This window comes from Linepithema humile, chromosome 3 (assembly GCF_040581485.1).
Source record: "Linepithema humile isolate Giens D197 chromosome 3, Lhum_UNIL_v1.0, whole genome shotgun sequence".
Taxonomy (NCBI): Eukaryota; Metazoa; Arthropoda; class Insecta; order Hymenoptera; family Formicidae; genus Linepithema; species Linepithema humile.
The window spans coordinates 10,613,426-10,620,063 of record NC_090130.1 but is presented as its reverse complement, the minus strand read 5'-3'; positions in this window follow the sequence as shown (position 1 = coordinate 10,620,063).

Genomic DNA, 6,638 nt, shown 5'->3' with positions numbered 1-6,638 from the left:
TCTCTCTTTCTCTCTCTCTCTCTCTCTCTCTCTCTCTCTCTCTCTCTCTCTCTCTCTCTCCCTCTCTCTCTCTCTCCCTCTCTCTCTCTCTCTCTCCCTCCTCCTCCTCTTCTCTCTTTCTTTCTCTGTTAGGAAAGACGTTTCTTTTGGAAATAGCTGTCTGACATTTAAATGCGAAAGCGCTCGTTAATTTGAAATTCACTCCTTTGATAGTCGGCTCTTCTCGTTTGACTCGCGTGCGAATTCTATTCGACGTCGGCTCACTTCTCGTCACCGTCGTTTCGAATTTTCCTCTCGTGTAACATATCTCTTTCTCTCGTAAATATTGAATTGACTATTTCATTCAAATATCAGAAACTGTAACATTCAAACTATCCTTGATCTCTCAGAATTCCGAATAGATTGCTGATGGTGGCATACTAACGAAAATTTTTGCCAAACTTTCTGTGAAAATACTTTCGCTATACTTTTAAAAACATGTTGTTTTCAAGTATTCAGTTCGTCTAAAATGGTTATCTTTAAACGTGTGCGTTTCACTGGCATGATATATGCTATCTTTATCAGAATAAAATTCGACGTGAATGAGATACAAAGATAGGACATTAGAGTGACTCGTAAAGAAAATTGCAGAGGTCGTTTATTCTTCTGAATGATTAGGAAAATTATATTGAAACATTTTAAGAAGAATTGAGGAGAGGAGTGCAATGAGGAAAAAATTAATAATAATTTTCTGTTGAATGGTCTCGATTAAAATGAGAAAATTGACATCTATCTGTTTGGTTCAGAAAATCTTAAATGCATCACCGTTCTCATTGTGTTCGAGACTTTCCATCCTGTAGAACAGTTGACTCGATCCCGCCATTGCCGTTCACCAGAAGATCAATCGTCATCTGACGAGCGCGATCCTTGCAACTGCAGACCTTGTTTCGCCGGTGTGTAACTGCAGACGATTTCATTGACAATTGCCACACGCATTCAATCACGCGTAGACTTACGGTGCGTGCGTACGCATGTGCACACGTATATACACACACACGTGCATACTGTTGTCTACACTTATGCGCGCGATCTGTACATTCATACATTCCGGTCCAGCGGCAATCGAATTGCCGTGACAACGGCGGCGGCTTTTATCGATATCGCGGCCTCCGTCGAAAATCGATTGCCGTCGCCAAAATTCGCGTGCGAATGTGCGTTTGATAACGGGGGGAGGAGGTGCGATTGGGGTCAAGAGAAAAGGAGAAGGAAGGAGCTCTGTAGTTTTGTCCGCATACAGCCGTGACGGCGTTGCATTCAAACGACGATAAGTCTCGAGGCTTTGAAGACACCGGTCAACAGCGGGATAAGAGGCGGCGAGGAAGGGGGTTCAATGACCCGTTGACAGCCAGACGGGCGGACGCGGACCAGACCAGTGCATCAGCCCGCTCCGAGCGACGGAAGGGGGACGGGAGGTAGTGAGAGAAAGAGAGAGAGGGAGAGAGAGAAGGTGGGAGGGGGCAAGCGCGAACAAGGACGGGTGCGGCAGCGGCAAGGTTTAAGAAAAGCAAGGTTATAAAAAAAAAAAAACATTAGAGGTGTATATTTCTGCTATTATCACCATTAATTTTATCACTAGACGATAACTCCCGCGCTTTTCACGATTATTCCAGACATTTCGTGCTCTTTTTTTGTTTTCTTTTTTCTCTATCTTTCGTCCTCCTTCGAGCGCCCCTATTTCGCCAATACTCGTTCTCGATGCACTTTGCGTTGTGATGAATCTTTTGTTTTTAGTTATTCCTTGTCTTGTTTTTGCTCTAATTCTCAGGTAATATATCTATTTTTAAGTGTAGAAATTGCAATCGAGTAAAGTTAAAATAAATGCAAACCCAGGTGCAAGGAAATTTTTTTATTTGTCAGAAATAAAGGGTGGTAACGCGCGTAACAAAGATTGAATTGATCGAGTTCATGGAACTTGGATGTTCCCTTCTAGAAGACTGTGCGATCTGATTCTATTAATGCCAATCAACACTAACATCAATAAGTCAATTAAATTTCTATTATATATTTATATTATGCAAGTATTGCAGTGTAAAGAGCGACGCGAGATCGATTAGTCATGACAAGCGCGATTCGTGTATTTATTTTCTTTCTCTCTCTCTCTCTCTCTCTCTCTGCCACTGACGATTTGCGCTATCTTCCTCTCCCGCATTCTTCTTGTCCTTTTCGCATTGTCAGTTTAATACACAAGACTCGTTCACGCATGAAGAACGCGGCGATATGTCCCTGTTTGCTATCCGTGACGTTTACGATCGGTGTCTTGAAAACGGCAGGTGTAGTCACGTACATCAGTCGTAAAAATTCAGTTTGCTTGCAAAGGAGATCCTACGTCTCTGTTACATACTGCTTTCTGTCTTTGTCGATATTTAATGAAGTAATAACGTCAATAATACTTAAATATATGTGTATGGAAATACCAATGTTGTAAAATTCAGTTAATACTTAATTGATATTTAGCAATACTAATTATAAAAGTACAGAAGGTTGTTATTTGACAACATTTGACAAAAAAAAAGAATATTTATATCTAATATCTTTGGAATTATGAATTAAAATGGATTATTTCTTGTTATCTATTCTTGTTATTCTTGTTAAATTTATCACGCATGGATTTTCAGAAAAGCATAAGCGTAGGTATATAAATATGTATCATTGACGACAAGAGGTCCAATATAAGTTTTGCAGAATAATGCGGCGATTTAGGCAGAAGCTTACGGTATTATGTAAATTTTCGAAAGCCAAATCGTCATCGGGCAGACGCGAACATTTAAAAAATTCCGAGTGCAAATAGAATTAACTGTCTCGACCTATCTGCTAACGTGCTTCAGATGCGGGAATAATAAATTCTGGAGTCAAAGCCGAAGAGCGATGCGAGCCGCGAGTATCTCATCGAGACACATCGGTATAGATCGTTTTTATCATTACGGGACATTATGGTCACCGACAAAAATAAACTCGTCTTGACAAAGACAGATCGTCTCGCTCATCCGTAAGTACTATCTACAAGCGTGAACATACCCACGTCTTTTGCGGTAGATCGATAGATCTGAAAGAAAGTCTGCTGCCAGAAATCTCGATGAGCGAAATTGCCTTGTGCAGGATATCCGAGTCTACTATTTTGGTTCTTTTCGCCATCGGATGTGGTTCGTCCGTTCATTTGTCTGTCTGTCCATCCCTCTGTCTGTCTGTCTGTCTGTGTCTTCCCCATCCTCTCTCTCTCTCTCTCTCTCTCTCTCTCTCTCTCTCTCTCTCTCTCTCTCTCTCTCGCTTTCTGTCTCTGTCTCTCTCTGTCCGTCTCTCTGTCTGTCTGTCTGTCTCTCAGCCTGTCCGTCTGTCCACCCATCCGTCCGTTGACTGCTCCGATGTACTTCGGACGAGTGCATCGTCGTCTGGTCCCAGCCAGAAGGGTCTTTGACCGATTATCACTTGGTCTTTATGGTCTTTGAGGTTCTTTTAAACCATCTCGCCACTTCTCTGCTCTGTGTCAGTTTACCCCTTCTTCTCGAAGCACTCCTTCCGCCCTCGTAGCACTGGCACAATTAGGAGGGAAAGAGAGAAAAACAGAAGAAAAATTAAATTGAAATAAAATTACAGTATAAAAATGCAAAAAAAAAAAAAAATTTTTTTTATTATATTTATATATTTAAATTAAAAATTGAAAGATCAAGATTTGACGAAAAATTCCGCGAATCTACAATATAATCGACGAGACGTTTGCAAACATTTTGCTACATTCTTTATTGATCTTGTATATTTTACACATCTATTTATTTGCAACTTTCAAAGATTATCGATTACAATAGGAAATACATTTTTATTAATTTTTTTTAATTCTATTTGTCTCAATATTTGACAATACATTTGATATTCTCTTATGAACACAGCGTGGCGGCTATGTTGGACGTAGACAATATATAAGTTGCACACGGATAAATAACGAAGAGACTTCGATCGGAAATAAAATATGCGCAATGTCGCTGTTGAAGTTCTCTCTCTCTCTCTCTCTCTCTCTCTCAAGAAATACTTCGGGATTCCTACGTTAGACGTCACGAATTCATTAAGTAGCAAATTATTGAGACCAATCGCCTGAACTCTGACGTCTTTGTTGCTAAATAAGGAACGGGCCGAGGTGTCGTGACACCAATATCGCAGTTTTGCGAGAAACAAAAGGGGATATGCAAAGACACACCGAGAGAGGAATCGGCATCGCGTAGTTAGATATGAAATCACGTGAGTGCGTATCATTGCGCGATATTTATCCCGCAATTAACTCCACAACTCCTATCCTTATTTTCGCTCCCATTAATTATTTTCACTGACCCGAAGTATATCAGTAACTGAGCGTGTATCAGCACGGATAAGATGTGTCTGTTCTTTCTTCTCGTCGCGGAATGACAATCGACAGATTTAATTTGATTTAATTAATGTTAGCTGTTATTCCGCTGTTATTCCGCTGTTAATGGATATTTCGCTTTAAGTGACGAGTATGAGTACTTCCTTTTCAAAGTGGTATTTTGGAATTCTTGTGCTACTTGTGTGAGTATCTATATACATATATCGATAAAGAGCTTCGCTCACATTAGTTTTTTAACTGTTTTTTTTCTTTTTAATTTTTTAATTATCAAATTTTTCCTTTTATTTTAGTTACATACCTGCACGTAAGAATTAAGTATAAAGGAAACATCCTATGAAAATTAATTGTGCTTTTTTTTACATTTTACTTATAGCACGATACAAGATGGTTTAAAATGATCTCTTAACAATATAAACTCGCACTTTTAAGATCGATATATCGAAGATATATACATAAATTAGTTATGTAAATTTTTTCGTGCTATAGATTTATTGAATTTCACACACATTGTCAAAATTTTAACAGATAAAGTTGTTGAAGACTGTCTTGCAGATATTCTCGAAATATAATACAAATTAATTTTTTTTAGATGTTAAATTGTCAGTCAATATTAATCAGTAAATTTGATCGAATAATACAACTAGAGTAGTTTTGCAACTCCCTTTTGAAAGTATTAGCAGAGGTGTCGCGAAACTAATTGTAAGCGAAAGATACAAAATATGCGGTAGAGTACATATTACTTTAACCACGAGGATAAGGCGTTGCACGATCATGCGATGCGGCGTGGCATAGCACGATGCATGCTCGCCAGGACGGAAAGGGGCGAAAAGCGACGAGCATCGCCGAGACGAGACGAGATGCGACGAGGAAAGACGAGGGCCGACAAGGGTCGCGCACCGTGGCGCTGAACGCAGTGCCATCCGATAGGCAGCACCGTTTACTCTGTGGATCTTTGGCTCGCTCCGGTACGAGCTCTTTTTCGCGCTCGTTCTAGTTCCTCACGCTCCGCACTATCTCCATTTTTCTTTCTTTTCTGTTACTCGTACTCTTCCTTTCTGCCTCTCTTTTTTTCTCACTATACCAGTGTGACGCGGTCGCGACAGCCGCGACAACGATCAGGGAAAAGTTGAAGCCGCCGCGGGTGGAAAACGCGGGACGCGTGCAGTGAACGCTTCGCCTCGCCTCGCCTCGCCTCGCGTGTGTCCGACGGCCGCGTGTATCGCACGCAGCAGACCTATAGGTGTGTGAGCGCCCGGTGCGCCGTTCGCTCGTTGCACCGCAAACGTGTATGTCGTCGTCATCCCTCGTCGTGCGACCAAAGAGACGAGACTCCCTTCCCCCGATCTGGACGTGCGGCAGCTGTAGGGTACGTATGTCTACCTTCTTTCTCCCTCTACTTTGCGTATCTGCATCTATCTATTTGTTTCACCATCTGTCTACGTTACGCTCGTCCTTTGCTTTTTTCTTTCTCTGCCTTATGTGTCTGCCTTTATCTGCCTCTCTGTCGCGCACGCTCCACTCTCCCTCCCTCTCGCTCTCTCTCTCTCTCTCTCTCTCTCTCTCTCTCTCTCTCTCTCTCTTGCGTTTTCTGCTATCTATCCTTCTTCATCCGTTCGTTGATCTCATTCCATCGTAGCGTTAGCATCCGCGATCGAGACGCACGATGTAATGTGACGTTAGTGAATCGGGTTACGAGACATCGGCACTACGAAATGCTTTTTAGCGCACATGCAAAAGGTGCTTGTTCTCAGAACACGACGGAGACGCAGCATGGCCGCCTAGTACGAAACGAGTCGGAGTCTCTTGCCGGTATCCACGTTATGTGTGCCCGGTTACATTCACCGTTCTTTTCTCGCTTTCATGCTGCATTTTTCCTTCTCACACTCTTACACGCTTTTTCTCATCGCAACGTTTCCTTTTCCATTGGATTCGCAATTTATATATTTCTTTTCCTCCTTTTTTTTTCATCACCGCGAATTTTTCGTTCGTGCACTTGGTTCGTGCATCCTCATCTCGCTTTTGTTTTTAGAGCCTTGTCTTTATTTCGCGAATGCACTTTTCCTTTCGCTGTTTTTTTTTTCTATTGTCTTTCCTCTTTGCTCCATTCGGTCCCCTTCCTCGTGGCGGCTTTTCCGTCTCTGTTTCTTCCCCCCTTTCTTTCCCTCCGTTTTATTTCTTCCCGGTACTTGCGCCTTTCTCTCTTTCCAACTATCCCTCTCTTTCTTCCTCTTGCTTGTTCGTTCACTCG